This window comes from Euleptes europaea, chromosome 14, assembly GCF_029931775.1.
Source record: "Euleptes europaea isolate rEulEur1 chromosome 14, rEulEur1.hap1, whole genome shotgun sequence".
Classification (NCBI taxonomy): Eukaryota; Metazoa; Chordata; class Lepidosauria; order Squamata; family Sphaerodactylidae; genus Euleptes; species Euleptes europaea.
The window spans coordinates 5886903-5913538 of record NC_079325.1 but is presented as its reverse complement, the minus strand read 5'-3'; the positions used below and the strand labels follow the sequence as shown (position 1 = coordinate 5913538).

Below are 26636 nucleotides of genomic sequence, written 5' to 3'. Positions count from 1 at the left end.
TGTCCCTTACCTTGCAGATCCTGGCAGAGCTGAGACTCGACCCAATGGATTGATAACTGCCTGCACTCTGCTCTCCAGCACCTGCTCCCCGCTCCTCTTGCCAACTGGAGCTACCAGCACCTGATGTCTCCCGCTACCTCTCCCTGTGTGCAAGCCAAGCTCAGAGGACATTATCCAGCACCTGTGGTGTCCCACTGGCCAAGATAGGCAGGTTGGTCTGCCAGATTCTTAGCCAATGCATGACGTGCACCTTCCTGTTTAGTTAATGTGATCCATTTGGGTGAATCTGGAAAACTATGGCCTGTTGAGCACCAATAGTTCCAAGTAGGGTTGCCAGCCTCCAGGTACTAGCTGGCGATCTCCTGGTATTACAACTGATCTCCAGCCGATAGAGATCAGTTCCCCTGGAGAAAATGGCCACTTTGGCAATTTGACTCTATGGCATTGAAGCCCCTCCCCTCCCCAAACACTGCCCTCCTCAGGCTCCACCCCTAAAACCTCCCACTGGTGGTGAAGAGGGATGTGGCAACCCTATTGGGATCCCTCCTAATTCTTTTCAAGCGTACTAAGAAACTGAGGTTTGTAAGAAGGAGAATTGGGTGTTTCTCCTCCCAGCTGCAAACAAAAGCAAAATGCAAAGCAATCCATTTCCCCTCCTGATAGATCCATAAATCTCAACTTTCTGTCAATATAGCTAATGATTTGTGACGTTATGGATTAAAAAAGAGAAAAGATTGCAAAGTCTTGTTGTAATTTATGTCGTGGAAAATAACATCAACAAAGCCATAAAATCAGGTGTAAAATAATGAGGTCTGCCCAAGTCAGGCCTGAATTCCACCCCCCTTAATGTCAGCTAGTTAGAAAATTTGATGGGCCATGGCATTCAAACCCTGGCATCTTAGGGCCAAACCGTACAAGATGGCATCCCTGACTTTGCCCTGGGATGTGCCTGCATTTGGTAGAGGCCGTTCCCATTGAGGATTCTCTTCAGGACCACTGTGGCATCGAGGGAACAGGGACTCCTGCCTTCCAGCGTGCCATATTTTGACTTGAAACAGTAAATCACATTCCCTGAAAATAACATCCCCTGATGCCATTTTGGGTTGGAAAAATGGCAGAGGGGAAGGCGGGACAGAATTCCCCTGACCAGAATCTGGCCACCATGGTGCTTAGGGTTGCCGACCTCCAGGTGGTGGCTGGAGATCTCCCGCTATTGCAACTGATCTCCAGGCGTCAAAGATCAGTTCCCCTGGAGAAAATGGCCTCTTCAGCAATTGGACTCTATGGAATTGAAGTCCCTCCCCTCTTCAGACCCCACCCTCCTCGGACTCCACCGCTAAAATCTTTAGGTATTTCCCAGCCCAGAGCTGGCAACACTAATTGTGCTGTTAAAATGAGTTCCCTGGTAGAAAATAACTCTACAAAATGGAGGCACGTCCCTGGGACAAACTTGGGGTTGTCTAGTTTGGTCCTTAGAAAGCAGGTATTGGGAAGAACCTTCCTTGCCTGAAACCATGGAGAGCTACTGCCACCGAGTACACCGTTGTTGTTTTTTTTTAATATTTTTTTATTGATTGATTGAGTACACCGTTTTGAGTTAGATGGATAATTTGCCTGATTCGGTCTGGAGCAGCTTTCTATGTTCTCATGATGGGAAGGGCTAGGGCAGAGGTCCCCAGTATTGTTCAGCCTGTGGGCAGTTTTAGAATTTTGAGCATAGGGAATGCACACCTCCGCAAAATGCTTCCATAGAGGGCAAGGGCCAATTGGAAAATGGCTGCCATGGGTACTGGGGCCAATTACAAAATGTTGGGAAGTAGCAAGCCAAGGATCTTCCCCCTGTGAAGTCAGTAGTTTCTGGGTTCTCCTGTCCCAGTGAGGAAATCCACGGCTGGCTCTTTGCTTTGGGAAGAGATGCTATAGGGAAGAAGCAAACTGGCACCAAGAAACCCATCGGCAAGCACCATGGTGCCCATAGGTGACATATTTGGGATCAGTGGGCTCGAGTATAGCCTGTGTGTCATAGTGCCTCATGTTTAAAAGCAGAATCTTTCTTAGTACCAGATTCTGGGAATCAACAACACGGGGACAATGTTATGACTCTGCCTTGCATGTGGACTTCCCAGGGGCATCTTGACGGTCAGCTTTGAAAACTGGATGCTGGACCTTGATCCAAACCATTAGGAATCCTACAGTGCAGTCCTACACGGACTATATTTAAAATATTGTTTAATTAATTATACATCAGGCTATGTGTATAAAGTGTATATAAAACATATATAAATCATAAATGAATCTTGAGTTTAGACTTGGGTCTCATCCCCAAGATATCTCATTATGTATATGCAGATATTCCAAAATACGGAAAGTTCCGAAATACGGACCTCTTCTGGTCCCTAGCATTCCAGATAAGGGATACTCAACAGGTATAAATAAATTAAGTAAGAAAGGAATAACCGTTTTCATTGAACCCACAACTCTGATCCTTCCAAACAGCTTTAAAATTCAAATATTGTAGGTATCAATAAAGCAAGCAAGTGAGGTATAGCTCCTGCAAACTAAACAATATGCATGGCAGGTTAATTCCTGCAAACTAAACAATATGCATGGCAGGTTCTCGTCTGCCTTGATTTGAGCAGAATATCTGCGTTGTCTTGGTTAGGGATCTGAATGCCCAGACCTCCTGGTGACAGCCAGCATGAAATCCAAACCCATCCACCAAGAGGCATCCAGGCCCTGTGAAAAAGGCATGCACAAGGTTTCTATTAATGCCGCTGTGCCACAGGGACCATTTTCCCCACTGCTTGAGGCTCCCAGCCCAATGCCCTACTTTGCAAAAGCTACTTGAACAGTCCCAGGAAGTCAACTTCAAACTCTTCTTTTAAAGGAGTTACTGATTTAGGATGATGAAAACTTCCAGTGGTGTAAAAAATGGGGGGAGGGAATATATATATATATATATATATATATATATATATATATATATATATATATATATATATATATATATATATATATATATATTGACTCAAGTATGCAACTTCAAAGGCTGTAACTTTTGAGCTGAGTGTCAGCAAGGAATAAATGTTTTATGGCCAAGTTGGTTTTGATAATGGAGAGATGGAGATCGGCTGGAGAAGCTTGGGGAAGGAAGCTTTTTCATTTGCTATGCCTAAGCCATGGCAGTGTGACATACCCAGCCCCCTCCCCAAACCCCAAGGATGGGCTTGTGCATTTCACCCGTCACAAAGGATTGACAGAGAGGAGAGGGAAAGTGGTTCCTCCATTATTGATACTTCCACTTCCATATGCATCTGAAAACAGAGTGAGAGAGTCACATTAAGTCTTTTTCCATCAGTCTTCCCTCTCCTGAGCATATTTCCCTAAAGAAGGAAGCACAAGTGTGTGTTATGAATGCTGCAATTATCATTTTCCAGCTGAAAATGTAGTGTTATGGGAAAGAAGAAGCGAGAATGTGTGATCTTCTTGGCCTGTGATTTTGAAAACCTGACCAAATAGTAGCACTAATGCCAAAGAGGGAAGAGGCCAAATTCTGGCTGAAGGATAGGGTTGCCAGCTCCAGGTTGGGAAATATCTGAAGATTTTAGGGGTGGAGCTGGAGGAGGACAGGGTTTGGGGAGGGGAAGGAATTGGGGAATTGAACCTGGTTCTCCAGATTAGATTCTGCCTCTCTTAACCATTATACCACACTGGCTCTCTTTAAAAAAATAACAGAGCAGATATGAGCTAAGATTATTTTTAGGCATCTTTTCAAAATTATCTTCTTCCAACTTTCTCCATAGATTTTGCATTTCCAAATTATTTGTTCTTGTTTCTGCACTGGAACAGGTGCATTAGGAATTCACCATTTTCCTATTTTGTAATCTTCTGAATTTCCTACAGAGGACTGTGTGTACATTTTGTTATAGATTTTTATTTGTTCTGCTCGTTTGCTTCCCCTCTCCTCCTCTACATTACCAATGCATGTGCGTGAGCATACAAAACACTGCAAAAAAGCTATTATGAAAGATGGAACAGGTTCGTTATAACAGGTTCTTTGTGCACATCCACGATGACCCAAAAAGTATCTTGATGCAAAAGTACCTTGATGCAATCACACTGACATAACTTTTTTTTGGGGGGGGGGAATGTTCTATCAATTCACATGTGCACTTAGAACCATCGAATCATAGAGTTGGAAGGGGCTATACAGGCCATCTAGTCCAACCCCCAGCTAAATGCAGGATCAGCCTAGAGTCGTGTTGGTGAACCTATGGCACGTGTGCCAAGTCTGGCACGTCGAGCCCTCTCTGTGGGCACGCGCGGGGGCGGCGGGGGCTTTGAAGGGAGCGTGGAGCCGTTCAAAGCCCCCCCTTCCCTGGACTCCCCGCTGCCAGGCTTTGAAGGGCTCCCCTTCCCTGGACTTCCCGCCGCCAGGCTTTGAAGGGCTCCCCTTCCCTGGACTCCCCGCCGCCGCCCCCCCTTGCCGAGCTGGGAGGAAACCTCAGTATTCAGGTTAAATTACCATGTTGGCACTTTGCGATAAATAAGTGGGTTTTGGGTTGCAGTTTGGGCACTCGGTCTCTAAAAGGTTCGCCATCACTGGCCTAGAGCATCCCTGGGCATAGATCAGGGTAGGGTTGCCAGGTTCCTCTTTGCCACCGGTGGGAAGTTTTTTGGGTGTAGCCTGAGGAAGGCGGGGTTTAGGGGTGGGGAGGGACTTCAATGCCATAGAGTCCAGTGGCCAAAGTGGCCATGTTCTCCAGGGGAACTGATCTCTATTGGCTGGAGATAAGTTGTAATAGCAGGAGATCTCCAGCTAGTACCTGGAGGTTGGCAACCCTACTTACAGGCCCTACAGAACTCCTTAAGGTCCCGCAGGGCCCTGATGTCATCAGACAGAGCATTCCACCAGGCCGGAGCCAGGTCCGAAAAAGCCCTGGCTCTCGTTAAGGACAGCCGCACACTCTTAGGGTAGGGGACCACCAGTAAATTATTAGCAGATGATCTTAATGCTCTTCGGGGCATTAAGTTACTACATGGGTAACCATTGTGCATAACAACAAAAAGAGATCTGCCAAAGGAACGGCTTGGAACTTGGGTGTTTCACTTCCAAACCAAACACTCTACCCACTGCACCACATTGCCCTGCCTGCCTACCCCCCTATTGTGATTTCTGATCTGCATGTCAGCTGCATACAGCAAGGAAAGGGGAGGAGGAGAGGCAGAAAGCAGGTTAATAGGGGGGTCACCATTTACATGAGTGTCTAGAGAGTGTCCTACCGATGTTAAGTGCTCCAGTGCACAGGAGAGGTTATCCTCGTCCCCTCTGTCACAAGATCTAATTGATCAAACCGTCTCAGGTGCCCTTTAATGAGCTGCACAGAAACCCATTTTGCTCAGCGTCTGGCTCAATCTCCAGAATTAAACAGCCGAGACCCAGAGACCCGCTGCTCCCATTTGGAAATGTTCTCCCCCTGTGTTCTCCCCCCCCCCCAGCAATTACCTGCCATGGAACATAATCTGCGGACATGCCGCCAGCCACCTAGGGCCCGTAGAGGATGGCTTCCGGAAAAGTCTTGGAGACGGGCTGCTCTCTAAGTGACGAAAATGTAAAAACCCGGCTGAGGTAAATGCAACATGAAAAGGGTAAAGCGAAAGTCGGGTTGGCAGAAAAGTCGTGTCTTTCCTGGAAGCCCCGCCGCCGCCTTCTTTGCTTTGTGTTATGAAGAACCCCCTCAACCTACAAACTGGCAGGGTGGAAACAAAAAACGAGATTTTCCTACCCGACTCCTAGTCCTTCTGTTGGCTGTCGAATTTTCATGGGTGGAGGCAGAGCTCTTTGAATGTCGCATTCATCTTCTGATGAGAAATGCTGTGAAACTGCTGGCCAGGTGTTGTTCTTACATCAGTCCTGTGACCGGAATAATCATGTGTAACTCCAGTTAGCTCATACTTCATACTTGTTATGCAGTCGCATACGACCTGTGGGCAACGGTCTCCTATTTCATGATATAATTCTACTTGTTTTTCTATTTATTTACAATTCTATTTATTTACAAAATTTATGTGCCACCTTTTCGTCCTAACAAGGGCCATCAAGGCAGCTTACAATTTAAAATACCCATGATAAAACCACATCTAAACACCATTAAAATCAACCCCCACCCCCAACACACATCATTAAGGCAAACTAAAAATAGAGCTAAAATGCATACAAATACATATAAACTGCAATTAAACACTGGTCAGGTCACATAGGGTTGCCACCCTCCAGGTATTAGCTGGAGAACTCCTGCTGTTACAACTGATTTGCAGCTGAAAGAGATCAGTTCCCCTGGAGAAAATGGCCTCTTTGGCAACTGGACTCTATGGCATCGAAGCCCCTCCCCTCCCCAATCCCTGCGCTCCTCTGGCTCTGCCCCCCAAACCTCCCGCTGGTGGCGAAGAGGGACCTGGCAACCCTACTGTGCTGAGAATAGCTCCCAAAGGTATTAGTAATCTGAGGAGCCACATGGGGGAGGGGGTCCTCCATCAGTGAAATGGGGGAGGAGCCAGCTTAGAGGTAAGTCCCAAACCATAGACTAGATGACCCTGGCGGTCCTTTCCAACTTTATGATTCTATGAGATAGACCGACACAAGGTGGGAAAATGCAATGAGCGCATGAAAAAGATTAACTCAGACTACACCCTCAAAATCTTCAGGTATTTCCCAACCCGGAGCTGGCAACCCTAAAATTTGAGTGGGAGGCAATTCCCTCTTCAGGTTAAGAATCTGTCTGAATGATACTACCCCCACCCCATACGGCAGAACAAACATAGTACAAAGATACACCATGGGAAAGATGGTGCTTTCCACTTTTTGCTTCCTGGAGGATGAAGGCAATTGAAGAAGAAAGACAAAACTGTAAATTCCATCCTTGCTGGACTTCCAGCCCCCTCCTGATAAACAGGGTCTAAGTGATGTGAGTCAGCCAATTCTCAATTTATATCTAAAAGACATCAGGAGAGAAGAAGAGAGGAGGTCTTCCTCAGTACAGCCTGCTGGGCTTGAGATCTTCAGTGTTTTGTCTCCAATCAGACCTTTCTTCTCCATTTTCAGCTCACTAGCTCCCGTGACAGGGATCCCCTAACAGCCAGGGGAGAATGAGAAAGCAGGAAGCTGCCAGAGCTGTTGTTTTTGCCAGGGCACTCGACACACGGCACTTTTATCCTGCCACGGGCGGTGGTTGACGAGCAGATGACAGAGGGCCCAGCAGCAAAACAACACACCGTTAGTAAGGGTGTCATTTCTGCTGAGAATCTCTGAGCTCGTTTCTCTGCGCTCCTGTCTCCCTGTGTAAAGTGTGACTTGGCTAGTTAAATGAACACTTTTAGGGGATCGTAGGAAGGAAGGCATGCGCTCCCATGACATGGCGCACGATCAAGGTTGCGTGCATGCCGTTTTCTGCAAGAGGGCAGAAAAAGCCCAGCAGGCGGTGTTGATGGGAAAACCCAGCTTCCTAAAAGTCTTGGGCGGGCAGGGGGGAGGGAGCTGGAGATGCCTGTTGTTTTTTACAGTGTCTATGTCAGAAGCTGAAATAGATGTTAGATGAGTCTGTTGAGAAATAAAAAAAGAGAAAGGAATATATGGCAGCTGAGAAAACAGTTCTCCATCTGAATGAGAATAGGGGTAATGTTCACCCATGGATAGTGGAGCAGGTGTAGGGTTGCCAGGTCCCTCTTCACCACCCCGAGAGGTTTTTGGGGTGGAGCCTGAGGAGGGCAGGGTTTGGGGAGGGGAGGGACTTCAATGCCATAGAGTCCAACTGCCAAAGCTGCCGTTTTCTCCAGGTGAATTTAACTCTATCAGCTGGAGATCAGTTGTAATAGCAGGAGATCTCCAGCTAGTACCTGGAGGTTGGCAACCCTAAGCAGGTGGGTCCATGGGGAGGGGAGGGGTCTGTTCCTTGTGCAGCCCAGCCAATCAGTGGGATGCTAGGAATGGTTATTGAAGTCGGTTCCACCGCTTGCCCAGCAGGGCTTCTGATTGGCTACTGATGAACTGACTGGTTGTGCAGACTGCAATAACGTTGTTTCAGTGGCATGGTGTTGGCTTCATGCTCATTCCCTCCTCTTTCCCAGTGTATTTTCAATGTTCCCCTCTTTTCCCCGCCTCTGACCTTCCCTGAGTGTGTGTGGCTCCACCTCCTGCAGCAGCCCTCTTTTGGTCACGTCCACCCCCCTGTGTCAGAATGCCAAAGGTGCCCACAGGCTCAAAAAGGTTGGTGCCCCCGATGTAGACAGACAGTCTACATCGACCACCATGAGCCCCCTGCCCAGTTGCAGCAACATATTTTTTTAGCAGCCACAGATGAACTCTGGCTGCTGTTCTCCTTCCCTGACAAAGCAAAGCAAAGACCACCACTGACACAGCAAAGAGGAAAAAAGAGGCGTCTCTATCCCTTGCATCATGGGAATGAATGGACCCAGCCACACAAACACTGGACTTGCCTTGATCTTTAATGAATTGGGATGAATGATAGATAGGGTTGCCAACCTCCGGGTACTAGCTGGAGTTCTCCTGCTTTTACAACTGATCTCCAGCCGATAGAGATCAGTTCAGCTGGAGAAAATGGCCGCTTTGGCAATTGGACTCTATGGCATCAAAGTCCCTCCCCTCCCCAATCCCTGCGCTCCTCAGGCTCTGCCCCAAAAACCTCCCGCCAGTGGCGAAGAGGGACCTGGCAACCCTAGTGATAGAACAGGAACATGAAGTTAGCCGAGACACTGACCATATTTGGGGTAAAAAACAACAACCCAGAACTTGAAAAAGGGAAGATGCAACAAAATGTGAAGGCTCAATGACTGCTTGTGGGATGAGGGGTGTCTTGAATTCACATTGCTGTTTCCATTTCAAGAAGGCATTTCGAGAAGCGGCACCTGGAAGCGTGGCCATTATGACCTTTGCTGTCCTCTTGCCCCAGCCGTGACAGCTCATGTCTGCTCCCTCTGGCTGCACGCTAACCAATATTCAACACCTGACAGCAAACCTGCTACCTTTTCAGATGCTATGCCCGGAGCTGGAAGCATCCTCATAGTCTTCAGAGGGGGTGTCAAGAAGAGACAAAAACCCTCTCACTGAGCCGATGCCCAAGGCTTCCTGCTCTAATGTGGCATTCAAAAAGGGCAATTCCGCCTGAACACAATGCCCATGCTCTCCATTCCATCTCTATCAGATGCTAATGTTGGAAAGTCTTTTTCCTGTAACTGACAGTCTTTATATGGCATCATACAGACTGGATATCCTGACCTGGCTGGCCCAGGCTAGCCCAATCTCACCAGAGCTCAGAAGCTAAGCAGGGATGGCCCTGGTTAGTGCTTGAATGAGAGACCACCAAGGAAGTCACATGAACACATGAAGTTGCCTTATATTAAATAAGACTCTTGGTCCATCAAAGTCAGTATTGTCTACACAGACCGGCAGTAGCTCTCCAAGGTCTCAGGCAGAGGTCTTTCATCACCTTCTTGCCTAGCCCCTTTAACTGGAGATGCCGGGGATTGAACCTGGGACCTTCTGTGTGCCAAGCAATGCTCTACCACTGAGCCACAGTCCAGGGTCACTATGCAAAGGAAGGCAAAGGCAAACCACCCCTGTTCGTCTCTTGTCTTGAAGAATCTACAGGGTTACCATGAGTTGGTTGTGACTTGACTGCAGTAACCCGGATAGCCACAGGCTAGCCTGATCTTGCTGGATCTCAGAAGCTAAGCAGGGTTAGGCCTGGTTAGTGCTTGGATGGGAGGCCACCAATGAAGTCCAGGGTTGCTGCACCGAGGCAGGTGATGGAAAACCATCTCTGACCATATCTTGCCTTGAAAACCTATGGAGTCGCCATAAGTCAGCTGTGACCTGATGGCAAACAACAAAACAATAATAACAAAAACAGACTGGATAACAAATAGTGATTAATTGCATTTGAGGGGTGTGGCTGAGTGGTAGAGCATCTGCTTCGAATGCAGAAGGTCCCAGGTTCAATCCCCGGCATCTCCAGCTAAAGGGACTAGGCAAGTAGGTGGTGTGAAAGGCCTCTGCCTGAGACCCTGGAGAGCCGCTGCCAGTCTGAGTAGACAATACTGACTTCGATGGACCAAGGGTCTGATTCCGTATAAGGCAGATTCATGTATTCATGTGTATGTGTACAAATATGCTTTACTTAAGTTTCCCAATCTCCTGGTGGGACCTGGAGATCTCCCAGAATTACAACTGATCTCCATCCTACAGAGATCAGTTCCCCAGGGGAAAATTTGACTGTTTAAAGGGTGGACTGCATGGCATTATACTCAGCTGAGCTCCCTCCTAAAATCCCACCCTATACAAGCTCCATCCCCAAATCTCCAGGAATTTTCCAACCCAGAGTTGGCCACCCTAGCTTTACAGCAGTCACCTTCCTCCCCCAAAGCAGCCGTCAAAACAGGGATGTGAGCAGTCAGATGGACAGAGCAAGCATTTTCTCTCATGTTAAAAAAATAAAATCCAGCAACCCATAAAGAATGGATGAGCAATCACACGACACCCTACAGCTCAACCCTACGGACATTCTTTCATGCCAAGAAGTTCCTTGCACAGATGACAGGTCAATAATTTGCGTGAAATTCATTGGGACCCCCAACAGAGCCAGTGAAGGCCTGCCGCCCCACGCACAAGAGATCTCCACCTCCCTCTCTGCTGCCTTACATTTAAGCCATGGGGTTTCCATTCTTAGGAACTGCAGAGATGATTCCCACCTTCCAGTTACACCTGGGAACCTCCTCGCACAGCTTAATTAGATCATATCCCAGCACCTGTCTGTGTCAGATGCAAAGCAGGCACAAATTAATGGCATCAGCCGTTGCTTTATATTTATACACAAAAAAACCCCAGTGATTTCCATGGGACTTGTTGAGAATCTCCAATTACATCTGCCGTCAGCCCATGTCAGTAGGACAAAAAAAGAGGAGAGCTTTAATTATTGACCCCATTGTGCGTGGAGAAGTGTATTCATTTGCAGCACATGATCAGTGTGGAATGCCGGCGGTAACCTTGGGAAGTTGCTCTTATTATTGGGCCTATTATTAGAGTATTTGTTAGAGAGCAGAAAGGTGCCAAATGCTGACACAGCCCGAAGTTGCTTGAGGATGGGGGCGGGGACACGAGACCGATTTTCTTATTCCACCGCTGTATAATGCTGCATTCTAGGCAAGCTATTGCAACATGAACACAGCGATTTAGAAAGACCTGTCCCGACTCAGAGGTAAGGATTTGTTGATATAACAAGATGAATTTGGGATGCCCAACAATGGGGAATAGACTGATCCTACCTGCGTGGCAAGATACACCAAGACTCTCTTCTGTGTAAGCCCCATTGAAAGGGACACAAAAGTTGTTCACCTTCGACCTTGTAGTCACCAAATTCCATTGAGAAGAGCGAAACTTTCAAAGAATGAAATGTAGTCTGCATGTCATCATTCACAATTAAGATGGAGTAAAAAAATAATGCCCTGACCAGGATGGCCCACGTTAGCCCAATATCGTCAGATCTTGAATGTTAAGTAGGGTCAGACTTGGTTAGTACTTGGATGGGAGACCACCAAGGAAGTCCAGGGTTACTATGCAGAGGCAAGCAATGGCAAACGACCGCTGCTCATTTCTGCCTAATGTCGTCAGATCTCGGAAGCTAAGCAGAGTCAGCCCTGGTTAGTACTTGGATGGGAGACCACCAAGGAGGTCCAGAGTTGCCAAGCACAGGCAGGCAATGACCAACCACCTCTGTTCGTCTCTTGCCTTGAAAATCCTGTGGAATCACTGTTCATTGGCTGCAACTTGACAGCATTTTCACCACTAAACAAAAAATACCTTGGTCTTCTTCAGCAGCCTCAAGCTATATCTTTCTGGCTGGTTAATGCCTATTGTTTGGCGCAGTAGAAAAGAGCAAGAGTCCAGTACCACCTTAAAGACTAACAACATTTCTGGCAGGGTATGAAAGATGACAAGAGCCAGCATGGTGCAGTGGTTAAGAGTGGTGGTTTGGAGCGGTGGACTCTGATCTGGAGAACCGAGTTTGATTCCCCATTTCTCCACAAGAGCGGCGGAGGCTAATATGGTGAATTGGATTTGTTTCCCCACTCCTCCACATGAAGCCAGCTGGATGACCTTGGGCTAGTCACAGCTCTCTTAGATCTCTCTCTGCCCCACCTACCTCACAAGGTGTCTGTTGTGGGTGATTGTAAGCTGGTTTGATTCTGCCTTAAGTGGTAGAGAAAGTCGGCATATAAAAACCAAGTCGTCGTCGTCGTCATCGTCATCTTCTTCTTCTTCTTCTTCTTCTTCTTCTTCTTCTTCTTCTTCTTCTTCTTCTTCTTCTTCTTCTTCTTCTTCTTCTTCTTCTTCTTCTTCTTCTTCTTCTTCTTCTTGCTGTAGGAATATAGCCAAAGAACTTGACCCCTACTGAATCAGATGCATTCGTTCAAGAGCAGTTCATCTCTCACCCAAGTGGTGACTCTCTGGAATTCATACCCCATGGCAACTGCCAAGTTAAAAAGACATAGCTGGTGTGCCCTCACTTTTGAACCTGCAGCATCGGCACTTTGCAACTGATGACAGATGGCACATTCACTTATTTATGTCCTGTGTGCTTGCTCTCCATCAATATTATTAATTCATTGTCATTATTATTTATATTGTCTCATAAGTGAACATGATGTTCTGCAAACATGGAGAATGTGATATTGCTCCATCCTGGAGGGCAAAACTTTATTGCTCTAATCTGTGGGAAACAAATTCACATGTAAGGAGAAGATGTGGGATTCTCGTGTGACTGTAGCACAAAAATCTACACAATTTCTGACTTACTTTGCCTATGTATCTATCAGCATATTGTAAGCAGGCGCTGCGGCTCAGTGGCAGAGCATCTTCTTGGCATGCAGAAAGTCCCAGGTTCAATCCCCAGCATCTCCATTTAAAAAAGACCAGGCAGTAGGTGATGTGAAAGAACTTTAATCCAAGACCCCGGAGATCTGCTGCCATACAGAGTAGATAATACTTACCTTGATGGATCAAGAGTCTCATTCAGTATAAGGCATAGGGTTGTGCATATCAATAAACCTGAACTGAAAATAAACCCGAAATTAGCCGTTTCAGTAAATTTCAGGATTCAGAATATTGTCGAAGGCTTTCACGGTCAGAGTTCATTGGTTCTGTAGGTTATCCGGGCTGTGTAACCGTGGTCTTGGAATTTTCTTTCCTGACGTTTCGCCAGCAACTGTGGCAGGCATCTTCAGAGTAGTAACTGTCCTTCAGTGTTACTACTCTGAAGATGCCTGCCACAGTTGCTGGCGAAACGTCAGGAAAGAAAATTCCAAGACCACGGTTACACAGCCCGGATAACCTACAAGAACCATTCAGGATTCAGGTTTGCCAAACACAAAAACCTGGGGATAAAGCTGAAGCTGAATAGGTGATTCTCGAAAAAGCTGGGTTTGGCTATTTACCTTTGCTCAAAGGCATGGCTCTGTGCCTTCCTGCCTTCCTTCCTTCCTTCCTTCCTTCCTTCCTTCCTTTCTTTCTTTCTTTCTTTCTTTCTTTCTTTCTTTCTTCCTTCCTTCCTTCCTTCCTTCCTTCCTTCCTTCCTTCCTTCCTTCCTTCCTTCCTTCCTTCCTTCCTTCCTTCCTTTCTTTCTTTCTTTCTTTCTTTCTTTCTTCCTTCCTTCCTTCCTTCCTTCCTTCCTTCCTTCCTTCCTTCCTTCCTTCCTTCCTTCCTTCCTTCCTTCCTTCCTTCCTTTCCTTCCTTCCATTCCTTCCATTCCTTCCTTCCTTCCATTCATTCCTTCCATTCATTCCTTCCATTCATTCATTCATTCATTCATTCATTCATTCTCTGGTTTTGTTAGTTTATTATGCGGCCCTTATGGGGTAAGAGGTAATTATAGGGCCCTTTTGAGGTAAGAGTCGTGTAATCGGAGCCATCTTGGTCTGACCAACTGACAACTAGCTGATCTGCACTTTAAAAGACAGGGCTCACCCATTCTGGAGAACGTTAGTTTCTGTGAGCTGCTCATGGCACTTCTGAAGAAGACTTCCTCACCCACATGGATGAGCAATCTCCTTAACATGAGCTGCTTTGGTCATGACTTCAGCTGGCTCCGATATCGTTTCCCCGCACCATGACCATCTCTTGGAATCCCAGTCTCCCACCAGGTACCATCTACCAGCTGGCAACCCTACTCATAGGGTTGCCAGCTCTGGGTTGGGAAATACCTGGAGATGTTGGAGGCAGAGCCTGAGGAGGGCGGGGTTTGGAGAGGGGAGGGACTTCAATGCCATAGAGTCCAATTGCCAAAGCGGCCCTTTTCTCCAGGCAAACTGATCTCTATCAGCTGGAGATCAGTTGTAATAGCAGGAGGGCATCTTGGCCATCTTCTGGACATGCAGTGGGGGTCAATGGGGAGGTAGTTGTGAGTTTCCTGCATTGTGCAGGGGGCTGGACTAGATGACCCCGGTGGTCTCTTTCAACTTTGTGATTCTATGATTCTATTCTATGATTCTAAACTTGTTTACATTGTCTATGTCTTTTCCTTGTGTGTAATTTATATGCTATTCTAGACCAGGCCTAGACCAGATACGTTCACCATTGTATCCAGCATTGCTGAGAGCTGCTTCTTACTCGTACCCCAAAGCTGTGTTGTCTAATGAGCCTTGTAATTAGGTAGAGTCCTTTGGATTCCTGGAGGTGCATGCAACATTCAGTTTAGCACAGGACATTTTTTTTAAACAAAACACACATTATCAGGGCTGTGACAAATGGACACGGTTGTTGTTTGATTCATTCGGTGGCAAGCACTCGCTGTAAAACTTCATTGGCGACTGCGTAAAAATGAAGGTGCTAAACATGTCGCTCTTTATACGAGGCGTGGTGAATTATTTATTGGAAGGCCCAGGAAGTGGGATTTATCCGAAAACATCACAACACGCATAGCTTAACCCACACAAGCGAGGTGATCATTTTCACGGCTTCTTCTTAAATAATGGGTTTGAGACACGATGGGATTGTAGAGGTTCAGAACAGAAACCCGAGATGGCTTGGCAAAGGGCAGTCTGCAACAGACTCCTTGGGAGGTAGGTGGGGCTGGGAGAGCTCTAAGGGAGCTGTGACTAGCCCAAGGTACCCAGCTGGCTTCATGTGTAGGAGCGGGGAAACAAATCCAGTTCACCAGATTAGCCTCCGCTGCTCATGTGGAGGAGTGGGGGATCAAACCCGGTTCTCCAGATCAGTGTCCACCGCTCCAAACCACCGCTCTTAACCACTACACCACTTAACCACTACAATTAGCCTACCTCCAGCTCAACAGCTTCTGTGGTACCTATTCATCCTGGGCCCAAACCAACAGGGTTTCCAGGAAGCAGAAGACCTCCATCCAGCATCCCCCCAACCCCTGCCACCACTGAATAGGCCAGAAGGGGACAAATAATGCAAAAAGGGGAACCCCCTCTCCAGATCTGACACTTTCGCTGATCCCTCTCAGGGAAATCGATGACCACTGAGGATTTAGGGCTTGGTAGCCTCAAGTTCAAGTTCTGGACCTCTGGATCCCCACAGTTTTCTGCAGACCTGTAGTAAGGATGCACAGGAACCAGCTGAGAGACCCGGTCGGTCTTATAAAAACCTACGCTGCTTTCCTCCAGATTCTTCAGCTGTTTCATCCAAAGCTCCAAATTCATCATGAAATTTCATTTTCGGTGGCAATTCGATTCCCTCACAACTTTGCCCACAGATGAAGGGACAGAAGCTGAGCTGGCAGCTGAGATCGCTGTCTTCCCAGCCACACCGACAACGGCGTTGATGTATTTTTGACCTCCAGTGCTGACCCAGCCATCTGTTGCTTAGCTTATATGGCACTCAACGAGGCCATAATTCTAGGCTGTGTGACTGCAGGTACTAATGCGGCAGCTGCCATTAATTCCAAGGATGAGGGAGACAATGGGTTTCTCTCCGAGGGCTTTTTTATCACTGCAGATTGAGGAACAAATTGACCTCTCTGAATTTCACTGATTTATTGGGATTCTTAACCAGCCCTGTGCCTAAAGGCTCAGGGCAGTTAACAACATTTAGAATTATATAATCATCTTCTTCAATATTTTCTTTGACATTCAACCATCAAATATCTCCCCCCACCACTCCGGCCCTTCTCTGGTAATAAGATAGATGCTGGAAGGAAGAAGGATTTACATCACTTCCTGAAAACACTCAGCTCTGCCAGTGCAATCCTATGCAGAGTCACGCCATTCTAAGCCCATTTAAATAAATTTATTTATTATTTATCTCCTGCTTTTCCTCATCATTCAGGGTGGTGCCAACATGGTGTAGGGGTTAAGACTGGTGGTTTGAAGCAGTGGAGTCTGATCTGGAGAACCAGGTTTGATTCCCCACTCCTCCACATGAGCGGCAGAGGCTAATCTGGTGAACTGGATTTGTTTCCCCACTCCTACACATGAAGCCAGCTGGGTGACCTTGGGCTAGTCACAGCTCTCTCAGCCCCACCTACCTCACAGGGTGTCTGTTGTGGGGAGGGGAAGGGAAGGTGATTGTAAGCCATTTTGAGTCTCCCTTAAGTGGCAGAGAAAGTCAACATATAAAAACCAACTCTTCTTCTTCTTCTTCTTCTTCTTCTTCTTCTTCTTCTTGTACAATAATAGTTAAATGGTCTTAAACTGGAATGGACTTAACCTGGTCTTAATGGTCTTAAAATGATCTTAAATCAATGGTCAAACTGGAATAAGTGAACTGGAATAACTGGAATAAGGTTGCACTGTGTATCACACAATGAATTTTTCCAGCAGATTGCTGTATCAGAACACAGGTATTGCGTGATGTGTTTCCTGGACTTTGTTTTGTCTTTGTACATGTACTGTGCACAGTTATGTTTAAATCACCCACAGTTTCAGCTCATGTCCTGCTTGCTAGTCATCAACAGACAGCCAATTGTTTAATTGTTTGGATACATCTCAGCAGATTTTGATGCAACCTATTAGAACCATTTTAATGGGTTTCTCTCAAGATGAGACTTTCTCACCACCACTGTAACCTCTCTCTCATCCACTGCTGTCCTTGCCTCATTTGTCCAAGGCACATTGTAAAATGACCAAAACATGTGTACAATTTTTGAGTTGAGACTTACTGCTTAGGTGTTTTTGTGTTCATACAGTGTCTGCCCCTGAACCCAGCTAATTTTGCAATCACTTATCAAATAACTGCTGCTGACTGCACAGGTGCAAATAGTATGCAAAACAATCAATTATTTAACTAGTTCCAGAAATAACTAGGGAACGATATGCAGACTGGTTGCACTTTTTTCCCCTGTAGAATGCACACAGAAGTGACTTTTGGGACAATGTCACCTTAAACAGCCACTTAGAGTTTTCATTCGTTAAACATAAAAACACATTACAAACCAGCCTGAGAATTCTATTGTTTTTTTTTGCTATTCAGGGAAAATTCTACCTGGTAACACTTTTTTGGCAGAATACATAGAGAAATGGCTGCACAACTTTGTATTTTTAGGACACTGTCATATTTGGCACACAATAAACAATATATAAAGTGCAGCCACTTACCACTTGCAGTGTCTTTCTGTTAGCAGAAAAGAACCTTAATACAAATTGTTGCATTTTCCACTGACTTTCCAAAGAGTTAAAGGATGTATCCAACTGTGAAGCTGTAAAGAAGGGGCAGTCTGCAAGCAATTTAATGCTTCTCACAAGCTGGTCAGTTTAATAACTTGCACAACCCATGACCTCAGGAGGTACAGCCTGTTCCCCTGTCAATGAGACAATTTAGTTCTTGAACTGGAGAAAAGCTGTGGCCAGCTGCAACACCCAAGTGCCTACTCCACTGGTGGAACGCTGCTCACCATGATATTATGCTGAAGATGAGCATCACCTGTAGGGTTGCCAACCTCCAGGTACTAGCAGGAGATCTCCTGCTATTACAACTGATCTCCAGCTGATAGAGATCAGTTCACCTGGAGAAAATGGCCGCTTTGGCAACTGGACTTTATGGCATTGAAGTACCTCCCTTCCCCAAACCATGCCCTCCTCAGGCTCTACCCCCAAAACATCCCACTGATGGCAAAGAGGGACCTGGCAACCCTATTTAAGGTGCTACTGGACTCTTGCTCATTTCAGCTGTTAAAGAGAAGTGTGGGAAGAAGCATAACTCCCAGCTGACATTTTTTCCTAATATGAAAAAGGGTTGGCACGGTTGGCGCGTGTTTTACGATTGTCGAGAACAGCCTTGGGGGGCCTTTAGTGGGACAAAAGGGGGCCTAGAAATTGACGAAATAAATAAAAACAATGGCATGCGCCCAAACCTGGCGTGTTTTTGCGCATAAAGAATTGGCAATCTTGTCAGCTTTGCAAGAGGGAGACCGTTTCCTTTTGTTAGGTCTTCTTTTAATCAATACAATTAGACTTTCAGATTGAAGAGCTGTCGTTCAATTTTATCCTAAGGGCATCTCTATTCCCCCTCCTTCCTTCTCCCTAGTGTATACAGAGTCCGTGTTTTCTTCCTAATCAGCCTTTTCATATAAGTGCTCCTCATTCTGGTTGAAAACCCTAATGGGGGAAGCTGGCATGGAGCTTCTCCAGTCTGGGCCTGAGCCAATTCTTATGGTACCAGAGTTACAATAGGAAAAATGATCCCTCGTGGCAACTTCCTGTGTTGCTCTGGGAATGAACCCCCAGAAGGGCCAGGTGGTAAAGAAGCTGGCTTGTGATGTTCACACCATTCTTCTCATGTAATGTTCCCTCCTCTTAAGCACTTTTGCCATTCCTAATCCAGTTGCGCCTTCAAAACCATCAAGATCTTCTTTAGCCTGAAGAGGAGAAGACTGAGCTGTGATATGATAACCTTCTTCAAGTACTTGAAGGGCTGTCACATAGAGGATGGTGCCAAGTTGTTTTCTGTTGCCTCAGGTCGGACCAGAATCAGTAAGTTGAAATTAAATCAAAAGAGTTTCCATCTAGACATTAGGAAGAACTTTTTGACAGTCAGAGCGGTTCCTCAGTGGAACAGGCTTCCTCGGGAGGTGGTGAGTTCTCCTTCCCTGGAGGTTTTTCAGCAGAGGCTAGATGGCCATCTGTCAGCAATGTTGATTCTATCACCTTAGGCAGATCATGAGAGGGGGGGCATCTTGGTCATCTTCTGGGCATGGAGTAGGGGTCACTGGGGGTGTGTAGGGAAGGAAGTTTTGAATTTCCTGCATTGTGCAGGGGGTTGGACTAGATGACCCTGGTGGTCCCTTCCAACTTGATGATTCTGTGATTCTAAGATTGTCCAGGGTATAAGCTTTCCAGAGTTCCCTTTATCAGATATCAGAGCTTTGACTCTTGAAAGCTTGTGTATGTGTGTGTAAAGTGCCATCAAGTTGCAGCTGATGCAGTGGTGACCCTAGCAAAGGGCTTTCAAGGCAAGCGAGGAGCAGAGGTGGTTTACCATTGCCTTCCTCTGCAGACTCTTCCTTGGTGATCTCCCTTCCAAGTACCAGCCGTGCTTAGCTTCTGACATCTGATGATTGGGCTATACCAATCTGCCTCCCCTCCCCTTGAAAGCCTAAACCCTGGAAAATCTTGTTGCCCTTCAAGGTGCTATTGGACCCATTCTTGCTGTCCTATTGCAGACCAACATGGCTACCCACCTGAAACCATCTTCATTCCTGTGTACTCCAAGCAGCCACCATTGGTTGCCAGCTTTGGTTCTCCAGGTTCTCTGTGTGTGAATCACTTGCTCCCTAGGACGGGAAGCTCTCCTTCCAACTGCTTTTCAGACAGAAAAGTTTCACTTTTAAATTTAAGCGAAGATTGAAAGCGATGAGGCAGTGCAGAGACTAAAGAAAATCTGAGGGCACGTTGTTCCCATCCTTCCAGTGCATAAAAGACTCTCTCTTTACGTAATTAGTATTTGATATTTTTTAGACAGATGGGTTTTGCGGGCACTGCAGCCTGAAATCAATCTTGAACAAATATTATATTAATTTCTGAGCTTCTTGTCTCTGTGGACAAACCCCCCATCATCTTCACCCGAACGCGGCAATGACGAGGACATTAATATTAGATAATTATGACTTTGAAAGATTAAATGGGGGAAAAATTGGGGACAGTGAAGGAAAGCATCTTGTTAAATGGTGAGAAGCATTTCAAAAAAAGGTTTCCTGCTGACAGATTCAAATTATAAGTAATAATAATAACAACAATAAGATGAAGTCTGGGGAAAGAAGAGCCGAGGGAGAGGAGAGAGCTGTTGCTTTATCCAGAAATAAATGGTTGGGGTAAAAGGGTTGAGCGAGATTCTTAAGTACTAAGCTGCAATTGATTTATAGAAATAATACTTTGCAGTTTTATATGGAGCTATGCCAAATGTTCACCGATATTGACTTTTAGGTCAAAAACTACCCATTTCACCGAGAAAATGTTGCTGAAAATCATTTAATCTGTGGGAATATTCTCCTTTGTTCAATGCCATTATGTTTCACAGTTACTTTGGCTCCAGCCTACCTCCCACAACAACGTGTGTGCCTTCCTGCTTCACAGAAGGGTCACGTGAGTGATGCTATCCAATCAGGGATCACGCAGGGCACAGGATGTCATAACACAGTATGTGATGCAATGGCATGATGATGTCACTGAGAACAAGTGAGCGCCATGGATACAAATAAAGCAACATCTTTGAAGAACTACCAATGATTTCTCAAACGGAGGAAAGTTGTTTTGGGCACTGCTGGCAATCTCTAGACTGGATTCCTGGAACACACTGTACATGCAGAAGCCCTCGAAGGCACCTCAGAAGTTTTAACCAGTGCAGAACATGACAGCTTAACCTTCTTATGGAACATAGCTGCTTTGCACACATGGTAGAAAGCGCCATCACATTGCAGCCGATTTATGGAGACCGCGTAAGGTTTTTTGAGGCAAGAGTCAAACGGAAATGGTTTGCCATTGCCTGCCTCTGTGTAGCAACTCAGGACTTCCTTGGTGGTCTCCCATCTAAGTCCTAACCAGGGCCTACCCTCCTTAGCTTCTGAGACCTGATGAGATCCGGCCAGCCTGGGCCGTCCAGGTCAGGGCAGAGACAAACAGAGGTAGTCTGCCACTGCCTGCCTCTGTGTAGCAACTCAGGACTTCCTTGGTGGTTTTCCATGTAAGTACTAACCAGTGCCAACCCTGCTTAGCTTCTGAGACCTGATGAGACCAGGCCAGCCTGGGGTGTCTTGGTCAGGGTGCACATCTCATACCAGTCCTGAGTTAACTGCATGGGTGATCTGTTTGCTACCAACTTCGATTTAAGGCAATGGTTTTGATGCTCCAAGTTCTTCACAATCTGGGACCATCAGACATCTGAAGGACTGACTCTCCCTGTATGAGCCCATGTGCCACCTGCAGTCCTTATGGCAACTCCTCCTCTGGGGTTTCTCCCCCATTCGGAATATCCTGCTTCTCTCTGCTTGGGGGTTGTGCAGTGGCTGCCCTGGTTTCATGGAATGGTTTTCCATGGGCAGTTTGTAAGGTCCTGACTCTGCTGGCCTTTTCTAACACCTGAAAGATGGTTGGTCCTCTTTTGAAGGGCCTTTGCAAGATGCATCCTTATCTTAGGCAGGGTCATGGCTCAGTGGCAGAATATCTTCTTTGTGTGTAGAAGGTCCTGGGTTCAATCCTGCCATTTCCAGTTAAAAGTATAAGGTAGGAGGGGATGGGAAAGACCTCTACACAACACCCTGGAGAGCTGCTGCCAGTAACAGTAGACAGCATTGACCTTCGTCTGTATCAGAAGAAGAAGAAGAGTTGGTTTTAACACCCTGATTTTCTCTACCATAAGAAGTCTCAAACCGGCTTTCAATTGCCTCCCATTCCTCTCCCCACAGCAGACACCTTGTGAGGTTGGTGGGACTGAGGGAGTTCAGAGAGATCTCTGACTAGCCTAGGGTTGCCAGGTTCCGCTTTGCAACTGTTGGGAGGTTTCTGGGGTGGAGCCTGAGGAAGGCAGGGTTTGAAAAGGGGAGGGACTTCAATGCCATAGAGTCCAATTGCCAAAGTGGCCATTTTCTCCAGGTGATCTATATTGGCTGGAGATCAGTTGAAATAGCAGGAGATCTACAGCTAGTACCTGGTGGTGGGCAACCCTAGACTAGCCCAAGGTCACCCAGCAGGCTTCACGTGTAGGAGTGGGGAAACCAACCCGATTTACTAGATTAGAGTCCGCCGCTCATGTGGAGGAGCAGGGAATCAAACCCAATTCGCCAGTTTAGAGTCCACTGCTCTTAACTACTACACCGTGCTGGCTCTCTTCGTGGCAACTTCATGGATTCATGTAGGCAAAACATTAGTTATTTGACAGGGAAATGGATGAAGTTTGGAGTTCTTTCTGTTTTCAAGTGTGTTTTTCTGACCTTATGTCATGTTTGGAAGCCCCCCTGGGCTAACAGAAAGGGAGCGATAAACATTTTAACTCAAAATAAAGCCTAAAATGTTTGCGAGGAACCAAGTTGTTTGGGTTCACCTTTACATTTCAAAACAGTACCTTTCAAATACTGATTTCTTTCACCTTTATGCTACAGAGCATTTTATCAAGGTTTTGAATTCCCTCATCTTTAAAAGAAAAAAAAGGCATCACTCTCTTATCTATAACTTTCAGTGGCTGGAAGGCAGGTGCCCAATGAAAAGGTGGATGTTTCCTACTTGCATGACATGTGTAGAAGATGGATTGGGGAAAGGCCCAGAATGGCTGAACAGACACATAGCCTCTTCTGTAACTTTCTGCATTCTCTTCCTGCCGTCACCTTTCCTTCTTCCTTTGCTGAATCCTTCACGGACGGGTTTCTCAAGGATGCAGATTGCATCTGCTGACACATGCTGGTGCACCATACATTTTTACGCACAAGCACCCAGGCAAAAGGCGTTTACAAAACAACCGTCGGTTCCCCCCTCTTTTCCAAAGTGTTCCTGCACATCTTCAAACCTTGGGTGCTTTGTAAAGAAACAAAATCCTCTTAGCACCCAAATCCGGCAGGCACGGAATGTGTTTGGCGGCTGCGTTATTTCCACAACCTCCTTTCTGATCTGAGGTAGCCGTGTGAATGAACGTGATTAGGGAAGGCTAAGTCTCTTGAACTGACCCCTTTTTCCTCCTGCCCCTCCCATATCGGTACTATCTCCCCCATCACTCCGCCAGCTGTGATTGGGTCCCACTTAGGTTTTCTGACCCCGTGATGGAAAGGGCATCAGATCAGAAAGATCTGCAAGGGAATTTAATGTGAGTGTAGATTTTAAAAAATGTGTTTTCCAAAGAGGGCTCACAGGAAGCCTTTAAGTCATTTCACTCCCTTATCTATTTTTATATGGCATTTACGGCTTTGTGTGCAAGGTGGTTTGTTCCTTCCTTCCTTCCTTGTGGTTTTTATTTGATTGAATTACATCATAGCGTGGAGAAACATGAATCTTACCCAAAAGAGGAGACACACACACACCGTTTCTTTTTCTGTTCCTTTTCTGTAGCTTAAAATTACAGCAATCACATCATACATCGACAAATGATTTTTGGCAGGATCGCCTCAGTGAGCAGCAAGCCGTCCTTCATCCTTTGGTCCCTGCCGAGAGATCCAAGAGCGAATTCTGTTTTTGCAAATTGGCAAGGCAGATTATTTCCCCAGCTGTGGTGTATGCAGGCGAAAGAGGCTTCGGCGGCCTCTCTCAGGTTCCATTCACGTGAATATAATTACTTCTACTGCAGCAAGCCGGGAGGGCACGTCTCCAATTGTTCCCGCTTGTCTTAAGGACGGGGAACAAATAGGCAGACGCACTCGGAGGATCGTGCGGGTGACGCACCAAAATCCATCTTGATTTTACTGCCTACGGTGGCCGCGTTATTTTCTGTGGTAAACAGAAGCCCCCAAGGAAGAAAAGAAGCAGGCTTTGGTCATAGAATCAGAGAATCATAGAATTGGAAAGGGCCATACAGGCCATCTTGTCCAACCTCCTGCTCAATGCAGGATCAACATAGAGCATCCCTGACAAGTATTTGTCCAGCCTCTGCTTAAAGACTACCAGTGAGGGGGAGCTCACCACCTCCCTAGCTAGCTGATCCCACTGCTAAACTACTGTCACTGTAAAAAAAAAAAAAATTCCTAATGTCCAGCCGGTACCTCTCTGCCCGCAATTTAAACCCATTATTGTGAGTCCTAACCTTTGCTGCCACAGGAACAGCTCTAGGGTTGCCAACCTCCAGGTACTAGCTGGAGATCTCCTGCTATGATAACTCATCTCCAGCTGATAGAGATCAGTTCACCTGGACAAAATGGCCGCTTTGGCCATTGGACTCTCATTGAAGTCCCTCCCCTCCTCAAACCCAGACCTCCTCAGGCTTCACCCCAAAAACCTCCCGCCAGTGGTGAAGAAGGACCTGGCAACCCTAAACAGATCCCTACCCTCCTCCAAGTGACAGCCCTTCCAATGCTTCAAGAGAGCAATCATGTCCTCCCTCAACCTCCTCTTCTCCAGACGAAACATTCCCAAGTCCCTCAGCCTTTTCTCGCAGGGTTTGGTCTCCAGGCCCCTGATCATCCATGTCGCTCTCTTCTGCACCCGTTCGATTCTGTCCACATCCTTTTTGAAGTGAGGCCTCCAGAATTGCACACAATACTCCAGGTGTGGCCTGAACAATGCAGTGTACAATGGAACTATGACATCTTGCGATTTGGATGTTATGGCTCTATCCAGTAAGAATACACACAGGGTGAGTATCAAAAAGAGGCTCCCAGCAAAGTGAACACGCTTTGCTTTCGATGCACTTGTGAAATACCACATGAGTAAATGCCACACTGTTGTGCACTGACCCCCCCCCCCATCCCTCTGTTGGGGAAAGAAGCAATCTGAAGCCAGTTGCCAAAATGGGCTCCTTCTACTCAGTAGGATGGCCGACTCCAGGTTATAAAATTCCTGGAGATTAGGGGGTGGAGTGTGGGGAAGGTGGGGTTTGAGGAGGGGAAGGGCTTCAGTATGGTTGCCAGGTCGCTCCTCGCCACTGGCAGGATCTTTGCGGGGCGTGGCTGACAGCCACGATCATCTTGTGCGCAACCCATGCAATGCGCCAATGTAACTTCTAGGTTTACTTGAAGCAATGCAGATGCTCTATCAACCGCCCCTGAAACTCTATAATTTTAACTGGAAATAGCAGGATTGAACCCAGGGCGATTACTAGAGCATCGGTGTTGCTTCCACCATGTGTTTACAAAATGGTGATTCACTACATTCACAGGAGAATCGCAAGACAAAACAGCCATGCATTTTCAACCATGGTTTCTTTGGGACTCAGTCTCCTCTCGCCAATCAGCTCATAGCTGCATAAGCTGCCGCTCCTCTTTCCCCACAAGTAGGGATGCTGTGAATTTTGCTGTGAATGTGTTCGACAGTCAAACTTATCCTGTTCGAAGGTGCTGCTCACATCTCAGCTGATCACCCAGCCTTTTAGGTTCGTGCCGAACAGCCGCAAAGGCCTGTCAGCTAGATCTGCAACCGGTTTTTCCAAAACTGCACACGTGGAAAGATGTTGCTGGCTCAAACTGAGCCATGAACGTCACTAAGGACTATTTAGCCGAAATATGGGATTCTATTAAAACTCAGCATTTATTTATGACTGATTCATATGATTTGTGACTGATCTAATTGTCTCTTTAAACAATTTGCCTGCTGAGCGGAGCAGTTTCACAGCGAGGACGGGCTGGTAGTAAAACTCAATCAGGCTGTGGGAGAACATGCATATGCGTGAAAAGCAAACCGCAGCTGACTGTGGTTAGGAAGGAGTCCAGTGAAGCAGCCAGCTGAACAGCCACGAACAGGTCAACAAACCGTCAACATCAGCTGCCTGTACACAAGCGGTGAGCAGGACGTGAGCCGAATTGGTGGGGTTGCAACATCTCTACCCATAAGGCAAATGTCTCCATTTGCCCTCCATTCACTCTTGAACCTTTCCTGGAAAATGGGGTGTCAGAAACAATAAAAACAAAGGGAGAGTAAGATACATACATATAGTGTCCACCGCTCTTAACTGCTACACCATGCTGACTCTCCAGTTCAGGTCTGCAAACATGCTCAAGCAGTGGTAGTGAGCGGGGAAAAATGGAAGGGGGAATATAGTGATTAAGAGCGGTGGTTTGGAGTGGTGGATTCTGATCTGGAGAACCGGGTTTGATTCCCCACTCCTCCACATGAAGCCAGCTGCGTGACCTTGGGCTAGTCACACTCTCTCAGCCTCACCTACCTCACAGGGTGTCTGTTGTGGGGAGGGGAAGAGAAGATGATTGTAAGCCAGTTTTATTCTTAAGTGGTAGAGAAAGTTGGCGTATAAAAACCAACTCTTCATCTTCTTCTTCTGCTTCTGCTGCTTCTGCGTCTGCTTCTTCTATGTGCCTTCCTGGGCTGCTTGAAAGAGAGATTAAAATGAAAGGCAGGCATTTCACACTTGAAGATTTCATTTTAGAGGGGCAGAAACAGCCCCCATCTTGGTGACTATTATCCCAACATTTTGCTTTCTGTACTCTAATTTAAAAGTCAGGGCACTATGCTGCTTTAAGTCTGGC

The 26636-nt window shown here is 46.5% G+C and overlaps 1 non-coding gene across 1 annotated transcript; it reads left to right on the top strand.

Annotated features, from left to right (window-relative positions):
• The first annotated feature begins 9958 nt into the window (after positions 1-9958).
• On the top strand, positions 9959-10030 carry TRNAS-CGA (transfer RNA serine (anticodon CGA)). The gene has a single exon. It is a non-coding gene; the product is annotated as a tRNA-Ser (tRNA).
• Positions 10031-26636: the final 16606 nt, after the last annotated feature.